The sequence below is a fragment of the Bombina bombina genome, chromosome 2 (assembly GCF_027579735.1).
Source record: "Bombina bombina isolate aBomBom1 chromosome 2, aBomBom1.pri, whole genome shotgun sequence".
NCBI lineage: Eukaryota > Metazoa > Chordata > Amphibia > Anura > Bombinatoridae > Bombina > Bombina bombina.
Genome location: NC_069500.1, coordinates 1143323892 through 1143344828, shown reverse-complemented (window position 1 = coordinate 1143344828; position 20937 = coordinate 1143323892). Strand labels below are relative to the sequence as shown.

Below are 20937 nucleotides of genomic sequence, written 5' to 3'. Positions count from 1 at the left end.
TTTGTTCTATTCCATTTGAGAGCTCTACAACTATGCATGCTCAAACAATGGAATGGAAACCATTCAGATCTGTCCCAGAGGATAGATCTGGACCAGTTGACAATCAACTCTCTTTTGTAGTGGATATCTCAGGCTCATTGGTCTCAGGGAACATGCTTCCAGAGACCCTCCTGGGTAATTGTGACCACTGACGCCAGTCTGCTAGGTTGGGGAGCAGTTTGGGACTCGCTAAAGGCTCAGGGCCTATGGACTTGAGAGGAGTCTTCTCTTCCTATATCTATCTTGGAGTTGAGAGCAATCTTCAATGGTCTAGTGGCTTGGCCTCAGTTGTCTTTAGCCCAGTTTATCAGATTCCAGTCGGACAACATCACCTCAGTGGCCTATATCAACCACCAGGGAGGAACTCTGAGTTCCTTGGCCATGAAGGAGGTGACTTGCATTTTTCAGTGGGCAGAAGCTCACAATTGTCTTCTATTTGCCATCCACATTCCAGGAGTGAACATAAGAGTAAAAAATAGATAGGAGCGCTAAAAGCTAAAGGTGATAAGGTGTATTAATGTGAGACTTATTAGAGAGAGAGAAAATAAACAAAGTAGATGAATGTCTAAAGAGACAAAGATTTATTCACATTAGGTGATATATAAAATGTAAAAACGGACGTCTCCGTAAATAAAAACAATTTATACAATTAAGTTGCCATCACTTGATATCTGAATAGACTTGCAATGTAAAAGTTCATAATACAGCAAAGGTAGTCCAAATCCACACTGAACTTTCAATCGGGAGTTAGTTTGCTAGCAAAACAAGGGCTTACCCAGACGAGTGCACATTCAGTCTTCTCCGTGACTAGTTGTACGGCCGTAATGACGTCACTATTGGGGGCGCTGTCCTGAATACACTTTCTGATTGGTGTAAATGCGAAGTCAGTAAGTTGCACGGTTTCTTGGCTTTCTTTGCTACAATGCAGCGATCATCGAAGAAAATATTCCTGCACTTAGTGCCAGATAGCACGCAGGATACCAAATCCAAGAATGTAGTATAAAGTAATGTCCAGAGATGACCCGTTACAGGTCTAGTGGCAAAATTGGAAATGGCTAACAATGTTAGCAGTCTTGCACACAAATAGTAGCTTAGGTTTAGTTGCAGTACATCCCAAATCCAAGAATGTAGTATAGAGTAATGTCCAGAAATGACCCGTTACAGGTCTAGTGGCAAAATTGGAAATGGCTAACAGTGTTAGCAGTATTGCACACTTTTAAATGACAAATAGTAGCTTAGGTTTAGTTGCAGTACATCAACGTGTTTCTCCCTCTGCAGGGCTTTCTCAAGATGAATAATCTGCAACAGGTGTATCTTCTTTTAAAGGTGTAGCTTGCTTCCCATTGGTCAAATTTCACCTGGGAGATTAAAGCTAAGGCGGTCTTTGGTTTTAAGGTAGTCATATTTTTAAGATGGTATTGGCAACAATAAGCTAGGGCAACTCATATATAAAAAACATATATACAATCTTAGGGAGTTTTGCACTTGGTATTCCCACTCCCTCAGAAGGGTTTCTTCAGTAAAAAAGAAGGATCTTTATATATAGATAAAACATGGAAAATAGTAATAGAACGAATAAAAAAAGGGGGGGGGGGTAATAAAAGATATATAGTAGGAGAGAATATCAATAGAACCTGCTAAATGATATGGTGTCATGTTTATTTGTGCAGACTAATTTTCAGTCAAATAGAAAAAGGGAAATGTCTAACTCAGAGTTCAGACCGGCAGGGAACAAGGTATTATATCTATAAATCAGTTCTGCTTCTTTGATTTTTAGAGCTTTCTCTATATTTCCTCCCCTCCAGTTTTGTTTCACCTGTATTATTCCCCAATAACTCAAATCTTTGGTGTTCCCTTTGTGTATTGACTTGAAATGCATATATAAGTTGGTATCCACCATTCCTTTCTCAATGCATAATAAATGCTCCCTGATCCTATCTCTGATCATTCGTTTGGTCTCCCCGAAATATATCAGATTGCATGTGCACCTCAAAATGTAAATTACTCCCTTTGTGGTACATCTAATACAGTCCTTAATCGTAATTTCTTTATTTGATTTTGGGATATGTATTATTTTTCTCTTATCACTATGCCTGCAAGCCTTGCAAGAATAGCAGGGAAAAACCCCTGATATTTTCCCTCCTTGTAGATCTTTCTGTATAAGGATCAGTTTTTTTGTTGTTCTTATAAGTGTGCTAGGTGCAAGTAGTATTTTGAAATTTCTAGTTTTTCTAAAAATCAATCTTGGTTTCTGTGGGAGTGAATCTCCAACTATAGGGTCAGCTTTTAATATGGGCCAGTGTTTATTAAGAATTTTTCGCATAATTCTATGATCTTCATTATATTCAGTTATGAATGGGACATTAATTATTTCAGAGTCATTATTAGGGGTTTTTTGTTTATATGAAAGGAGGCTTTTTCTGTCTGTGTTCCTTGCTCTTACCACAGCTTTATTTATGACCTCATCGTCATAGCCTCTATCTTTGAATTTATCAATCAGGGATTCTATTTGATTATCAAAGTCTGAGATCCTGGAGCAGTTCTTCCTTACTCTTAGGCTCTGGCCCACTGGAATGTTATCTATCCATTGCTGGAGATGACAGCTTTGTGAATGGATAAAGTTGTTACAGTTTACCTCTTTGAAATGTGTCTTAGTCTCTAAATTGCTGTTTATTACCATTATTTCTAAATCTAGAAAAACTACCCTATCTTTACTGTGGTTAAATGTAAAATTAAGCCCTTTGTCATTCAAATTTATATCAGAAAATAATTTCAATAGCTCAGATTCGGACCCCTTCCATATTAATAGGACGTCATCTATGTAACGTCTATGGAGCACAAGGTTCGCACCATAGTCACCCAACTGGAAGAAGGACTCTTCCCAGTTACCAACGAATAAGTTGGCGTAACTTGGTGCGAACCTCGTGCCCATAGCCGTACCTTCTATTTGTAAATAAAATTTGTTGTTATACATGAAGTAGTTGTTTTTTAAGATAAATGAGATACTTTTTAACAGAAATTCTTTTTGTTCTGATTTTAGTTCCATGTCTCTATCCAGATATTGTTTAATTGCTGTGACACCTTTCTCGTGATCAATTACCGTGTACAGGGACGTAATATCTCCGGTCACTAGAATGAGGTTATCTTCCCAATTGACCTGTTCTAAGATATTAAGAACCTGAGTAGAATCTCTCAGATATGAGTCCAAACCCCTTACATATTTTTGCAGGATCTCAGACTTTGATAATCAAATAGAATCCCTGATTGATAAATTCAAAGATAGAGGCTATGACGATGAGGTCATAAATAAAGCTGTGGTAAGAGCAAGGAACACAGACAGAAAAAGCCTCCTTTCATATAAACAAAAAACCCCTAATAATGACTCTGAAATAATTAATGTCCCATTCATAACTGAATATAATGAAGATCATAGAATTATGCGAAAAATTCTTAATAAACACTGGCCCATATTAAAAGCTGACCCTATAGTTGGAGATTCACTCCCACAGAAACCAAGATTGATTTTTAGAAAAACTAGAAATTTCAAAACACTACTTGCACCTAGCACACTTATAAGAACAACAAAAGAGAAAAATAATACATATCCCAAAATCAAATAAAGAAATTACGATTAAGGACTGTATTAGATGTACCACAAAGGGAGTAATTTACATTTTGAGGTGCACATGCAATCTGATATATTTCGGGGAGACCAAACAAATGATCAGAGATAGGATCAGGGAGCATTTATTATGCATTGAGAAAGGAATGGTGGATACCAACTTATATAAGCATTTCAAGTCAATACACAAAGGGAACACCAAAGATTTGAGTTATTGGGGAATAATACAGGTGAAACAAAACTGGAGGGGAGGAAATATAGAGAAAGCTCTAAAAATCAAAGAAGCAGAACTGATTTATAGATATAATACCTTGTTCCCTGCCGGTCTGAACTCTGAGTTAGACATTTCCCCTTTTCTATTTGACTGAAAATTAGTCTGCACAAATAAACATGACACCATATCATTTAGCAGGTTCTATTGATATTCTCTCCTACTATATATCTTTTATTACCCCCCCCTTTTTTTATTCGTTCTATTACTATTTTCCATGTTTTATCTATATATAAAGATCCTTCTTTTTTACTGAAGAAACCCTTCTGAGGGAGTGGGAATACCAAGTGCAAAACTCCCTAAGATTGTATATATGTTTTTTATATATGAGTTGCCCTAGCTTATTGTTGCCAATACCATCTTAAAAATATGACTACCTTAAAACCAAAGACCGCCTTAGCTTTAATCTCCCAGGTGAAATTTGACCAATGGGAAGCAAGCTACACCTTTAAAAGAAGATACACCTGTTGCAGATTATTCATCTTGAGAAAGCCCTGCAGAGGGAGAAACGCGTTGATGTACTGCAACTAAACCTAAGCTACTATTTGTCATTTAAAAGTGTGCAATACTGCTAACACTGTTAGCCATTTCCAATTTTGCCACTAGACCTGTAACGGGTCATTTCTGGACATTACTCTATACTACATTCTTGGATTTGGGATGTACTGCAACTAAACCTAAGCTACTATTTGTGTGCAAGACTGCTAACATTGTTAGCCATTTCCAATTTTGCCACTAGACCTATAACGGGTCATCTCTGGACATTACTTTATACTACATTCTTGGATTTGGTATCCTGCGTGCTATCTGGCACTAAGTGCAGGAATATTTTCTTCGATGATCGCTGCATTGTAGCAAAGAAAGCCAAGAAACAGTGCAACTTACTGACTTCGCATTTACACCAATCAGAAAGTGTATTCAGGACAGCGCCCCCAATAGTGACGTCATTACGGCCGTACAACTAGTCACGGAGAAGACTGAATGTGCACTCGTCTGGGTAAGCCCTTGTTTTGCTAGCAAACTAACTCCCGATTGAAAGTTCAGTGTGGATTTGGACTATCTTTGCTGTATTATGAACTTTACATTGCAAGTCTAGTCAGATATCAAGTGATGGCAACTTAATTGTATAAATTGTTTTTATTTACGGAGACGTCCGTTTTTACATTTTATATATCACCTAATGTGAATAAATCTTTGTCTCTTTAGACATTCATCTACTTTGTTTATTTTCTCTCTCTCTAATAAGTCTCACATTAATACACCTTATCACCTTTAGCTTTTAGCGCTCCTATCTATTTTTTACTCTTATGTTCATTTCGGCTACCTAGTTGGGGACCCATAGGTATTTTTAGGAGTTTGGTGTATCTTCCTGCGCTCTCTAGTACTATTCTCATACATTCCAGGAGTGGACAACTGGGAGGCAGATTTCCTGAGCAGACAGACCTTCCATCCTGGGGAGTGGGCTCTCCATCCGTAAGTGTTCTCCAGGTTAACCCTCAAGTTGGGGGTGTCGGAGTTGGATCTGATGGTGTCTCGTCAGAAGGCCAAGCTTCCAAGGTATGTTTCAATGTCAAGAGATCCTCAGGCCACCCTGATAGATGCTCTGGCGGTTCCTTGGGGTTTCAAATCTCGTTTCTCTGAAGGTGACTGCTTGGAGATTGAACGCTTAGTTCTCGCTAAGCGTGGGTTTTCTGAGGCTGTCATTGATACTATGATTCAGGCTCGCAAGTCTGTTACTCATAAGATTTACTGTAAGGTTCAATCTTTTTGTCAGGCTCTGGTTAAAATCAGGCATGTGTTTAAATCTGTTGCTCCTCCTTGGAGTCTTAACCTAGTTCTTAGAGTTTTGCAGCAGGCTCCGTTTGAGCCAATGCATTCCATATATATTAAGTTGTTATCTTGGAAGGTTTTGTTTCTTATTGCTATTTCTTCTGCTCTGAGAGTTTCCGAACTCTCGGCTTTGCAGTGTGATTTGCCTTACCTTATTTTTCATGTGGATAAGGTGGTCCTTCGTACTAAATTAGGGTTTCTCCCTAAGGTGGTTTCAGATAGAAATATTAATCAGGAAATGGTTCCTTCTCTCTGTCTTAATCCTTCCTCTCATAAGGATCGTATGTTGCACAACTTGGATGTGGTGCATCCTGCAGGCTGCTAAGGATTTTCACCAGTCTTCTGCCCTGTTTGTTTGTTTGTTTCTTTGGAAAGCGTAAGGGTCAGAAGGCTTCTTCTACTTCTCTTTCCCTCTGGTTGAGAAGTATGAATTGTTTTGCTTATAAGACTGCTGGTCAGCAGCCTCCTGAGAGAATTACGGCTCATTCCACTAGGGTTGTCTCCTCTTCTTATAACTTTCAAAAATTAAGCTTCTGTAGAACAGATTTGCAAGGCTTCAACTTGGTCCTCTCTGCATACTTTTTCAAAATACTACAAATGTGATACTTTTGCCTCGGCTGGGGCTTTATTTGGGAGAAAGGTTCTTCAAGCGGTGGTGCCTTCTGTTTAGGTCCGCCTGTCTTATTCTTCCTTCCTGTTCATTCTGTGTCCTCTAGCTTGGGTATTGATTCCAACTAGTAATTGGAATGACGTTGTAGACTCTCCATGTCTTAGGAAAGAAAACAACATTTATGCTTACCTGATACATTTCTTTCCGGACATGGAGAGTCCACGACCCCATCCTTTAGATTAGACAGTCATTTTTTACTAAACCTCAGGCACCTCTCCACCTTTGTGTTATCTTCTTTTTCCATTTCTCTTTGGCTGAATGACTGGGGGTTATGGGCAAGGCACTTAACAGCTTTTCTGTGGTGCTCTTTTCCTCTTCCTGCTGGTCAAGAATGAATACCCTACTAGTAATTGTCCAGAAAGAAAGAAATGTATCAGTTAAGCATACATTTTGTTTTTTTGCGTGGTTATTCTTTCAGTGTTTTTTTTTTTATTTAAATATATGTATGTTACTTATATTTGCCATGAGTCAGGTCTATGTATATTTCCTTTTGCAGACTATCAGTTTCAGTACGGGAATCATGTTTTAGAAAATTTGTTTTCTTACCTGGGGTATAGTCTCTTTTTCAAAATGACTTGTTTTTCTTTAAATTTCGCAGGCAAAATTAGGCTTGTGAGGTCGCAAAATGCTGTAATTTATTGTGTCATTCTTGGCGCGTGATTTTTTTGGTGCGAATGTGCATCTTTGATGATGCTGGTTTGTTTGGCATGAAGTTGCGTTGGTCATGACGCGAGTTGCATCATTTCCGATGTTTGTTGGCGCCAAATAATTTTCTTCTACTTCATTTTGCGTTGTGCGTCAAACTTGGTGCCAAAAAAATTGTTTTTATTTTACCCCACTTCCTATATGCCTCTTGCCTTCTTTATGCTCAGAGGGCTATGCTGTTTGCATTTTTTCCCATTCCTGAAACTGCTATATGAGGAAATTGAATATTTTGTCTAAATGTTATTTTTTCTTTTACATTTTGCAAAATGTCTCAATCTGATCCTGTCTCAGAAGCTACTGTAGGAACCATGCTGCCTGAACACATTTTTACCAAAGCTAAGTGTATCTGTTGTAAGTTAGCTGAGATTATGGGGCCTATTTATTAAAGGTCTTGCGGACCTGATCCGACAGTGCGGATCAGGTCCGCAAGACCTCGCTGAATGCGGAGAGCAATATGCTCTCCACATTTAACACTGCACCAGCAGCTCACAAGAGCTGCTGGTGCAACGCCGCCCCCTGCTGACTCGCGGCCAATCAGCCGCCAGCATGGAGGTGTCAATCAACCCGATCGTACCCGATCGGGTTGATTTCCGGGGATTCCTGTCTGCCTCATCAGAGCAGTCTGAAGACTCGCCAGAAACACGGGCCCACAAGCTCAGTTCGGAGCTTGATAAATGGGCCCCTATATCTCCAGCTGTAGTATGTAACAGTTGTCATTATAAGCTTTTGCATGCCGAAAATGTTTCTATCAGTACTAGTACAGTATCTGTTGTTCCCTCAACATCTAATGTAAATGATATCCGTTGATATGAAAAATGATATTGCTGATGCAATACAGAAGGCTATGTCTGCTATTCCGCCTTCTAATAAACGTAAAAGGTCTTTTAAAACTTCTCATAAAACTGATTAATTTTGTAATGACCGACAACATACTGAAATATCCTCCTCTGAGGATAAATCTACTTATCATTTTAAGATTGAGTATATTCGTTCTTTGTTGAAAGCAGTATTGGTTACTTTGGATATTGAGGAGTCTGGTCCTCTTGATAACAAAACCTGTAAATGTTTAACTTCTGTTTATAAACCTCCTGTGATTACTCCTGAGGTTTTCCCTGTTCCTGATGCTGTTTATGATGTGATTGCTAAGGAATGGAATAAGCCTGGTGCTTCTTTTATTCCTTTGTATAGGTTTAAAAGGTTGTACCCTTTGCCAGTGGCTAAATTAGAGTTTTGGGGAAAAGTCCCTAAGGTTGATGGGGCTATTTCTACTCTTGCCAAACGTACTACTATTCCTATGGAAGATAGTACTTCTTTTAAGGATCTTTAGATATTAAAATTGAATCTTATCTAAGGAAAGCTTATTTATATTCTGGCTATATTATCAGGCCTGCAATTTCTATGGCTGATGTTGCGGCTGCATCAACATTTTGGTTGGATAGCTTAGCACAACAGGAAACAGATCCTGATTTGTCTAGCATTGTTCGTTTACTTCAACATGCTAATCATTTCATCTGTGATGCTATTTTTGATATCATCAAAATTGATGTTAAATCTATGTCTTTAGTTATTTTAGCTAGAAGAGCTTTATGGCTCAAATCAAGGAATGCTGACATGATATCTAAATCTAGATTACTATCTCTATCTTTCCAGGGTAATAATTTATTTGGTTCTCAGTTGGATTCTATTATTTCCACTATCACTGGGGGGAAGGGAGTTTTTTGCCTCAAGATAGAAAATCTAAGGGTAAATCTAAAGATTCTAATTGTTTTTGTTCCTTTAGACAGAATAGAGAACAGAAAACCACTCCTTCCCCTAAAGACTCTGGTTCCAATTGGAAGCTATCTTCAAGTTGGAATAAATTCAAGCCTTTTAAGAAACCAAAGCCAGTCTTAAGAAACCAAAGTCAGCCCCCAAGTCTGCATGAAGGTGTGGCCCTCAATCCAGTTCAGCTGGTGGGGGGCAGATTGAAATTATTTCAAGACATTTGGACAGATTCTGTTCAAAATCAGTGGATTCAGAGCATTGTCTCTCAAGGGTATCCTGTGAGAAGATTCTTTCTCTCTCATGTTCCAACAATTCCTGTGAAATCTGAGGCTTTTCAGAAGTGCGTTTCAGATCTGGAGCTTTCAGGGGTAATTATACCAGTTCCGCTTCAGGAACAGGGTTTGGGGTTTTATTCAAATCTATTCCTTGTCCCAAAGAAAGAAAATTCATTCAGACCAGTTCTGGATCTGAAGTTTTTGAATCATTTTGTAAGGGTCCCAACTTTCAAGATGGTGACTATAAGGACTATTCTGCCTTTTGTTCAGCAAGGTCATTATATGTCCACAATAGACTTACAGGATGCATATCTTCACATTCCGATTCATCCAGACCACTACTGGTTTCTAAAATTCTCTTTTCTAGACAAGCATTACCAATTTGTTGCTCTTCCATTTGGCCTAGCAACAGCTCCAAGAATCTTTTCGAAGGTTCTCTGTGCTCTTCTATCTGTAATCAGAGAGCAGGGTATTGTGGTGTTTCCTTATTTGGACAATATCTTGGTACTAGCTCAGTCTTTACATTTGGCAGAATCTCACATGAATCAACTAGTGTTGTTTCTTCAAAGACATGGTTGGAGGATCAATTTACCAAAGAGTTTCTTGATTCCTCAAACAAGGGTTACCTTTTTAGGTTTCCAGTTAGATTTAGTGTCCATGACTCTGTCTCGGTCTAGGTCATTCCCTTCAATGGCTATGTACATGGAAGTTTTAGGTCTCATGACTGCAGCATCGGATGCACTCCTCTTTACTCGTTTTCATATGAGACCTCTGCAGCTTTGCAGGCTGAATCAATGGTGCAGGGATTATACTCAGATATCACAATTGATATACTTAAATCCTAACATTCAACTCTCTCTGTCCTGTTGGTTGGACCATCATCGGATTATTCAAGAGGCCTCTTTTGTTCATCCTTCCTGGACTGTGATCTCAACAGATGCAAGTCTTACATTTTGGGGAGCTGTTTGGGGGTCTCTGACAGCACAAGGGGTTTGGAAAGAGCCGAGGTTACCAATCAATATTTTAGAACTCTGTGCTATCTTCAGAGCTCTTCAGGCTTGGCCTCTATTAAAGAGAGAACTTTTCATTCGCTATCAGACAGACAATATCACAACTGTGGCATATTTCAACCATCAGGGAGGGACTCGCAGTCCTTTGGAAATGAAAGAAGTATCACGCATACTTTCTTGGTCGGAATCCAACTCTTGTCTAATTTCTGCGATTCATATCCCAGGTGTAGACAATTGGGAAGCGGATTATCTCAGCATCCGGGGGAGTGGTCTCCATCCAGATGTGTTTTTTCAGATTGTACAGATGTGGGGTCTTCCAGAAATAGATCTGATGGCTTCCCATCTAAACAGGAAACTTCCCAGATACCTTTCAAGGTCCAGGGATCCTCAGGCGGAGATGGTGGATGCGTTAGCAGTTCCTTGGTCTTACCAACTTGCTTATATTTTTCCGCCTCTAGTTCTTCTTCCAAGGGTGATCTCCAAGATCATAATGGAACAATTGTATGTGTTTCTGATAGCACCAGCATGGCCTCACAGGTTTTGGTATGCGGATCTTGTCCGGATGTCCAGTTGCCAACCTTGGTCACTTCCTTTAAGGCCAGACCTTCTTTCTCAAGGGCCGTTTTTCCATCAGGATCTCAAAACGCTAAATTTGAAGGTATGGCAATTGAACGCTTAGTGCTTAGTCATAGAGGTTTCTCTGACTCAGTGATAAATACTATGCTTCAGGCTTGTAAGTCTGTTTCAAGGAAGATTTATTGTCGGATTTGGAAAACCTATTTTTCATGGTGTTCTCATATCTCTGCTCTTTCTGTTTTATTTTATAGAAAGATAGCTAAGCTTCCTGTAATTCACTGTTTTGTTCAGGCTTTGGTTCGTATCAAGCCTGTTATTAAATCAATCTCTCCTCCTTGGAGTCTTCATTTGGTTTTGATGGCTTTGCAGTATCCTCCATTTGAGCCTATGCTTTCTTTGGATATTAAACTACTTTCTTGGAAAGTGTTTTTCCTTTTAGCTATCTCTTCAGCTAGAAGAGTTTCCAAATTGTCTGCTCTCTCTTGTGAGTCTCCTTTTCTGATTTTCCATCACGATAAAGCTGTTTTGCAGACTTCATTTAAATTTTTGCCTAAAGTTGTGAATTTTAACAACGTTAGTAGGGAAATTGTTGTTCCTTCTTTGTGTCCTAATCCTAAGAATGCTGTTGAAAGATCTTTACATTCTTTGGATGTTGTAGGAGCTTTGAAATATTATGTTAAAGCTACTAAAGGTTTCAGGAAGACTTCTAGTCTATTTGTTGTTTTTTCTGGTCCTAGGAAAGGTCAGAAAGCTTCTGCCATTTCTTTGGCATCTTGGTTAAAGCTTTTGATTCACAAGGCTTATTTGGAGGCGGAACAGTCTACGTCTCAAAGAATTACAGCTCATTCTACTAGATCAGTCGCTACTTCTTGGCCTTTTAAGAATGAAGCTTCGGTTGATCAGATTTGCAAAGCAGCAACTTGGTCTTCTTTGCATACATTTACCAAATTTTATCATTTTGATATATTTGCTTCTTCTGAAGCAGTCTGTGGTAGAAAAGTTCTTCAGGCAGCTGTCTCAGTTTGATTCTTCTGCTTATGATTTAAATTCTTTTCTCAATTTGAGAAATTCATGAGAAAGACTTATTTTTTTGTATGGATTAATTTTTTTAAGTGGAAATAGCTGTTTTTATTTTATCCCTCCCTCTCTAGTGACTCTTCTGTGGATTTCCACATCTTGGGTATTTCTATCCCATACGTCACTAGCTCATGGACTCTTGCCAATTACATGAAAGACAACATAATTTATGTAAGAACTTACCTGATAAATTCATTTATTTCATATTGGCAAGAGTCCATGAGGCACATCCTTTTTATGTATAAAAGCACAATTATATTCCAGTTCCTCTTTTTGTATGATTTTTTTACTCCTTATTTTATCACCTCACTACTTGGCTATTCATTAAACTGAGTCATGGGTGTGATGGGAGGTGTATTTATTGGCATTTTGAAGTTTGGGAAACTTTGCCCCTCCTGGTAGGAATGTATATCCCATACGTCATTTGCTCCTGGACTCTTGCCAATATGAAAGAAAATAATTTATCAGGTAAGTTCTTACATAAATTATGTTTTTGCATAGTTGAAATTGGATCAGATTTAGACTATCTAAGAAACCTACTTCCTCATCCAAGTCAGCATGAACGTGTAGCACCCAATCCAGATGTTCTAGTTGAGGGAAGGGCCCCAAAACTCAGTCAGTAGAGCTTCAGACTTTTAATCTGAGGGTCCATGGTTCAGGTCCGTGTTTGGGCAGGTTATGCCTTTTTATGGAGGTTTGGCCTCAGTCTGTTGGGTTCTGAATGTAGTCTCCCATTGTTTCAGAGCAAGGCCTCTCTAAAGAAGAATTATTCTGTCTCATGTTCCTATGGCTCCTTTTTAAGCAAAAGCCTTCTTTCAGTCTGTTTTGGATCTGGAATACATGCAAGTCTGTTCTTATTCTAATTTGGAACAGGGATTGGGTTTCTATTTGAATCTCTTCTTTTTTCCAAAAAACTAAGTTTTGGATTTACTAGTTCTGAATTTCTCAGGATTGAAACTATTCTGACTATTCTGACTCTTGTGCAGGTTTGTTTATGTCCACAATACATTTTAAGGATGCCTTCCTTTATGTTTCTTTTCATAAGCATCCTTTCTAGTTTCTAAGGTTTGCCTTCCTGGACAAACATTTTCAGTTTGTTGCTTTTCCACTTCGCCTGGGTACTGCTTCCAGTATATCTTCTAAAGTTTTGCGTTCTCTCTTGTTGGCAATATGAGCTCAGAGTTTTTCAGTGTTTCCTTACCTAAAGAATATGTTGGTTCATGCTACATCTTTTCATTTAGCAGTGTCTCTCCAACAGGCTTTTGTAGTTTCTTGAACAGCATGGCTGGAGAATACATTTTTATATAGTTCAGAGTTTTCTGTTCTGGGTGTTCAAATAGACTTGTGTCTGTGAGGTTTTCTTTTATCATATTAAGAAGAGGCTGTTTTCAGCCTTTTCAAATCTTTAGTCTGTTCTGTGTCCTTCAGTTGATATTTGTATGGTCATTCTGGGCCTAATTTTCGATGCATCAGATTCTATTCCATTTGCTCAATTTCACATGAGGTTTTATCAGCTTTGTATGCTTTGGCAATAGTGCAGGGAATATTCTCAGCTTTCTTAGAGGATTTGTTTGGATCCCAGGACAACTCAGTCCATTATTCAGGGGGCTTCTTTTGTTCATCATATTTGGGCTGTGATTTTGACAAATGCAAGTCTTTCAGGCTGGAGTGCAGTTTGGGGGTCTTGGAACCTTAATTTGGTTTTAAGGTTTTTTTTTTTTTTTTGCAGGCTCCTCCTTTTGAGCCTATGAATATGTAACTTTGTTTTAGAAAGTTTTTTTTTTCTTTTTGCAATTTGTTCTGGCACATGAGTTTCTGAGTTTTTTGCTCTCTCTTGTGCCTTCTTATCTTGTTTTTTTCCATCAGGATAAGGCAGTTTGGAGGACTGAGTTTGATTTTTTTTTTTTTTTTATCAAAATTGATGTCTTTAGACAATATAGGTCAGAAATGGTTGTTTCCTCTTTTTGTCCTAAGATTTCTATGGAGAGGCTTCTCCATAATTTGTATGTTGTCAGTGCTTTGTAGTTTTTTCTGCAAGATATATAGGATTTCAGTCAATCCTCTAGTCTGTTTCCTTTTTTCTTGTTCTAGCAAAAGACAAGTTAGCTAATGCAGTCTCCTCCTTATTGGATTTCTGCCTTTTTTTCAGGTCAGTTGCTACATTCCAGGGTTTTTAGCATGAATCTTCTGATGACCAAGTTTGCTAGATAGTTATCTGTTATTTTCCTTCATACTTTTGCTTAAAGGGATACTAAACCCAATTTTTTTCTTTCATGATTCAGATAGAGCATGCAATTTTAATCAACTTTCTAATTTACTCCTATTATCAATCATTCTCTTGCTATCTTTATTTGAAACAGCAGGAATCTAAGCAAAGGAGTCGGCCCATTTTTGGTTAAGTACCCTGGATAGCGCTTGCTGATTGGTAGGTGCATATAGCCACCAATCAGCAAATGCAACCCAGGTGCTGATTTAAAAATGGGCCAGCTCTTTAGCTTAGATTCCTGCTTTTTCAAATAAAGATAGCAAGAGAATGAAGAAAAAGTGATAATAGGAGTGAATTAGAACGTTTCTTAAAATTGCATGCTCTATCTGAATCACGAAAGAAAAAATTTGGGTTTAGTATCCCTTTAATTTTGCCACTTTGGTGCTTTTTCGCTTCTTCCAAAGCAGCCTTTGGTAGGTAGTCCTTCAGATAGCAGTCTCTGGATTGGTTTAATTTTACTATGTTTGCATGTCATTTCTGCTTAATAAATAATTAAGTATTGTGATAAAAGAGTTTGTAGACTCTTGTCCCACTCTCATTACTCGTGGACTTCACTGCTTGGGTATTGGTTTCCCAGGAGTAATGAATCATGGACTGTCACCACCTGCATGAAAGAAAACATAATTTATGCTTACCTGATAAATACATTTATTTTATGGTGGTAAAGTGAATGTTAAAGAAAACTATTAAAAAGCAATCAATAAAAAATTGTATCTAATGTTTTAAGGGTGATCAGGAAATTAACATTTTTATTGTACATTTTAAACTAACAAACTGTTTAAGCCCTTGAACTGCCAGAGAGGGCTGCACGTCTCCTTTACACAGCCATCAAGCAGACAAGGGGTTAATCAGTTTGTTTTACTAGACTAAAGAAATGTGACACCACAAACTATACTACAGCTTACAGCCCAGCAGGACCGGTAGGGAAGAGGGCAGTTCCTTTCTCATAACAGCTGCTTCTTCGAAAATAACCAAAGCCATCTAAAACAGTACAGAAAAGAAAGAAGGCGCCTCCTAGTGCGGTATGATTTGTCAGAGTAGATGAAGCTTGAAGTAGAGACAATATACTCACAAACAATACAGCACTGGGTGTGCTAAATATCGCCTGCTGGGATCTCTGTGTCCCAGCTCACTGATTCCAAGTGTGGAGTCGGTTACTCCCTGCTTGTCTGCTGGCCAACAGTAGGATTTAGTAGATGTGAGAATTGCATAGAATTTGAATAGTCAATAGAATTTCAGTAGCTCTCATCCTATTGGCTGATTTGAACAGCCAATAGGATTTCAGTAGATCTCATCCTATTGGCTGATTTGAATTTCAAAAATCAAATCAGCCAATAGGAATGCAAGGGACACCATTTTGAAAAGTTTCCCTTCCATTGAAGATTCAGTATTCGGTGGCAACCGTATGAAGAGGATGCCCTGCTCCAGATGTCTTCAGGATGGAGCCGCTCCACGCTGCCAGGATGAATATAGAAGATGCCGCTTGGATGAAGATAGAAGACGCCGCCTGGATGGATGAAGACCTCACCGCCTGGATGAAGACTTCTCGCCGCCTGGATGAGGATGTATGTCCGGACTTCAAAAACTGAAAGTGGATCGTCGGGGGTTAGTGTTAGATTTTTTTAAACTTTTTTTGGGGTGTTTGCTTTTTTTTTAGATATGGTTTTGGGCTTGTCTTAAAAGAGCTGGGCAAGAAAATGATCTGAATGCCCTTTTAAGGGCAATGCCCATACAAATGCCCTTTTCAGGGCAATGGGTAGCGTAGGTTTATTTTAGAGTTCGTTTTTTTATTTTGGGGGGGTTGTTGGATCATGGGCTTTACTGTTGGGGGGTCTTTGTATTTTTTTTCAGGGAAAAGAGCTGATTTCTTCAGGGCAATGCCCTACAAAAGGCCCTTTGAAGGGCTATTGGTAGTTTATTGTACGCTAGGTTTTTTTTTATTTTGGGGGGCTTTTTTATTTTGATAGGGCTATTAGATTAGGTGTAATTGTTTTTATTTTGGATAATTTTGTTTGTTATTTTTCGTAATTTAGTATTTTTTATTTTTTGTAATTTAGTATTTTAAATTTTTTGTAGTGTTGTTTTTTTAATGAGTAATTTAATTTATTTAATTGATAGTTATTTTAATTTTAGTATAATAGTAATGTTAGTTTAATTTATACTTTAAACTTAGGTTTTTTTAATTTCCCAGGTAAGTTTTTATTTATTTTAAGATAGGGATATTGTAATTTTAATTTAAAGTTAGGGGTTTGTTAGGTTTAGGGGTTAATAGTTTAATTTAGTTTTTTTGCGATGTGGGGGGCTGTTGGTTTAGGGGTTAATAGTTTTATTTAGTGGCAGTGATGTGGATGGCCAGAGGTTTAGGGGTTAATAACTTTATTTAGTGGCGGCGATGTCGGGGAGCGGCGGAATAGGAGCTAATATATTTATTATAGTGTGGGCGATGTTGGAGTGCGGGGGAATAGGGGTTAATAACTTTAGTATAGTGGTGACAATGTCAGGAAGCGGCGTAATAGGGGTTAATACATTTTATTAGTGGCGGCGATGTTGGGAGCGGCAGATTAGGGGTTAATAAGTTTATTATAGTGTTTGCGATGCGGGAGGACCTCGGTTTAGGGGTTAATAGGTAGTTTATGGGTGTTAGTGTACTTTGTAACAGTTTAGTTATGAGTTTTGTGTAACAGTTTTGTTGCATAAAACTCATAACTACTGGTCTCAGATTGCAAACGGATCGTGTGGTTATAGGATGTAACGCAAGCTTTTTAGCCTCACTGCAAAACTTGTAATGGCAGCGCTATGGAAATCCCATGCAAAAACGTTATTTTTTTGAGTGCGGGACTGACATTGCGTTACAGGCTAAAATGCTTGCGGTACAGCTATACCGACAAGACTCGTAATTGCTATGTTGCTGTTTTAACACTGCAATGGCCATTTTTTCAGCGTTAAAACACAAACGCAAAACTCGTAATCTAGGTGTATGTGTCTTAATAAGACCATCATCATACTTGCAATGCATAACAGCATTTTCGTATTTATGTAAACACATCCCAGAAATCATGTTTAGACATTTAACAAAAGAAGTAATAAATAATGATTGGAAACATATGTGTCACAACCTAACAATACTAAACTAATATCAATGCAATATATATCCTATGCACGGCTTTAACCCTTGATTTTCACTAAGAATCATGCATAGCTAAACCATAATAACATCACATTCAATTGCAGATAAAGATCTATTATCATCTTGTTACAAAATTACAAATTTGTCCCCTTACCTTGAAGAATCCCATGGCCTATTGATACCGCTGAGGATTATGTAAGATCGTCTACAACAATTGTGATATCCAGCATGTTATATTGCCACAGCGTATACCTAATGGTTAAGCGCCTTTACATTATTTAGCCTCTATCATATCTGCCGTTAACATTCCAATGAAAAAGTGTCTTACGCCTAATCGATAAAGTTGTGAATGACATCATTACCCCACGCACACAGAGGGAATTTGCCACCTAGTGAAATAATTAGAGTGATACTATGTGTCATATTGCATATTTGTAATAAGACAACAAATATATATTGTAACTAACTACAATCAGATATACAATTAGGTTTTTTTTTGTGTTAGTTGTCATGTTATACTTATTGCCCTGCAAGTGTGTTATAATACATTATCTTAACAGGATTTCTAATCTATACTTTACAAGATCATATGCTCAAAATTTAATATAATAAAATCAGTGTATATAATAATAAAATTGATAAGAGGAATAATATACTTACTAAACATGCAAAATATAGTGCTCTATTATTATGCTAGATGTAGACAAATAGTCTTGATTAAATAGTGTTCTACAACCTAATACTGAATATAAATCATTATAAAGATTGATACTGTGTGTTGTGTAGTTTACTCACTAATCATTTACGGCTAGATTACTAAACTAAACCTATTAAACCCTAAACCACCGGCCCCCCACATCGCACAAAAAAAACTAAATTAAACTATTAACCCCTAAACCTAACACCATCCTAACTTTAAATTAAAATTACAATATAACTATCTTTAAATGAATAAAAACTTACCTGTGAAATAAAAAAACCTAAGTTTAAACTATAAATTAACCTAACATTACTATTCTAATAAAATAAAATAAAACTACCAATCAAAAAACCTAAATTACAAATTTAAAAAAAACTAATCCTACGAAAAAATTAAATAAATCTAAGATTACAAAAAATAATAAACACTAAAATTACGAAAAATAAAAAGCTCTAAGATTACAAAAAAAATAAACGAAATTATCAAAAATAAAAACAATTACACCTAATTTAATAGCCCTATAAAATTAAAAAAAGCCCCCCAAAATAAAAACACCCCCTAACCTTCAATAAACTACCAATAGCCCTTAAATGGGCCTTTTGTGGGGCATTGCCCTAAGTTAAAGGGACACTGTACCCAAAAATTTTCTTTTGTGATTCAGATAGAGCAGCAATTTTAAACAACTTTCTAATTTACTCCTATTATCAATTTTTCTTCGTTCTCTTGCTATCTTTATATGAAAAAGAAGGCATCTAAGCGTTTTTTTTTTTGGTTCAGAACTCTGGACAGCAGTTTTTGATTGGTGGATGAATTTATCCACCAATCAGCAAGGACAACCTAGGTTGTTCACCAAAAATGGGCCGGCATCTAAACTTACATTCTTGCATTTCAAATAAAGATACCAAGAGAATAAAGAAGATTTGATAATAGGAGTAAATTAGAAAGTTGCTTAAAATTGCATGCTCTATCTGAATCATGAAAGAACATTTTTGGGTACAGTGTCCCTTTAAACAGCTCTTTCACCTAGAAAAAAATACAAATTCCCCCAACAGTAAAACCCACCACCACACCAAACTCTCAAAATAAAAAACCTGTCTAAATAAAACCTAAGCTACCCATTGCCCCTAAAGGGGCATTTGTATGGGCATTGCCCTTAAAAGGACATTCAGCTGTTTTAACCTACCCAAAGCCCTAATCTTAAAAAAAAAAACACCCCAAAAAATGAAAAAAACAAAAACCTTAACACTAACCCTAGAATATCTACTCATGGTTCCTGAAGTCCGGTCATCCATCCTCATCCAGGCAGCATTAGTTACGATGTGGGGGGGCTGGCGGTTTAGGGGTTAATAGGTTTATTTAGTGTCGGTGATGTCGGGGAGCAGCGGATTAGGGGTTAATAATTTTATTTAGTGTCGGTGATGTCGGGGGCAAAATTCGTAATTTAGGTGATAGTGAGTTAGAAATCTCTAAAGCTAATATGTGCATAAAGTGCAAAATTACAACCGTACATAGTCCGTATGAATTCTAATAATATACTATCAAATAAATTACCCCATGTAACCCCAAGGGGGGTTTCTAAGTGAACCTCAATATGTAACCCACTCCAAGAAAAATACAAAGTCACTCTATTCCAGATGCAGGCAGTACAACATCCCATGAAAGCTTCACAAGTGAAAGTTTAGTGTAAGACGGCCAGAACAGTTCAAGTGGCACTAAGTTCACATAAATCTCCACAATAGCAGTTTTCCCCTGTTGCTGTGAATTCCACTTATAATCAAGGGAGCCAGCCATCTCCCCTAAATCTCAAGAATGTATAGGGGCACTTCTCTGCCAAGATCAAGGAACACACCATCACTCTTGTCTGTAAATTGCAAACTGGCAAATGATCTGGCTTCCTCTCCCAAGCCATTCTCAGCTTGGGTTATAGCACTTTCCCTTCTGATCGGTGATCTGTCTTCCTCTCTTAAGCTGTTCTCAGCTAAGACCATATCACTGTCCTGTGCAACAAGAGGCAGATAGAGACTATTAGGGGATTGCAAAGATATAACTTGATCCTTGATCCTAGTTGTACAGACCTGCAACATATTAGCTAGAGGTGTTAGCACAGGGCATCTAAAGGTTATCTCTATGCCACATGGTTAGTTAATATCATCCTCAACCACGTCACAAGTAGGGGATAAATCACTTCTTGCCGCTTCAAAATTAGTTGATCAATTCTCTTGCTGATCTTCCTCTCAAGCCCCTCAAAGAGAGATTGAAAAGCTGCGTAAAATTCCTCCATGTGAAAGTTTTACAGGGAATTCTCAAATAACTTCACAATGGCAAATCATGCAAATCAGCCATATGCCATTATCCATACAAAGGGTTTCTGTACTGCTCCAGTGCATATTTCACAAAGAGCAGCCTCTGATCTAAAATCAATCTGCATAAAGCAATGGCAGTATATTTGGTGGTTAGCTCCAATCCGTATTACATGTAACATAATATACATTTTGCGGCTAGACATCTTATCGTGAAAAATTGGAAGTTTCACTCTTCCCCCGGTTTCTATCTCTTTTTTAAGGAAGTACAGAATCAAATAATTTTTTAATCGTATCACATTAATACCTTGTCAGAAAAAAAGAATCAAAACGTTTTTACTTGATTGGCTACCTATATTTAAAACTTATTCTCACCCAATCCAAAAACAGATTCTATTCCCTTTTTTGAGTTCTAGTAGCTACACTGATCTGGTTTTATTTGAGCTGTTCCCAGCCCAATGGATATCTTGCTACAGAGAGGATAGATAATTCCCTTACGATAAGAGTTATATGATGAAAGGAGAAGGAAAGAAGGATGAAGATAGGAAAAGGGAAAGGACCGGAGAAGAGAGGGAAGGGAAAGGGGAGAAGATAAAGGTTAGATAGGAAAGGACAAGGAAAGAGGAGAAGGTAGGAAAGAGATGTAGGAAGGAGAGGAGTGAGGAGGGGAGATGGAAAGGAAAGAAAAAGGGCAACAAACAAATG

General features: G+C 37.7%; 1 protein-coding gene across 1 annotated transcript in view; it reads left to right on the top strand.

The window, feature by feature from the left end:
- LOC128647450 (probable ATP-dependent RNA helicase DDX60) overlaps positions 1-20937 on the top strand; it is a 728313-nt gene that overhangs the window by 603450 nt on the left and 103926 nt on the right. The gene's annotated exons all lie outside the window — the stretch shown is intronic.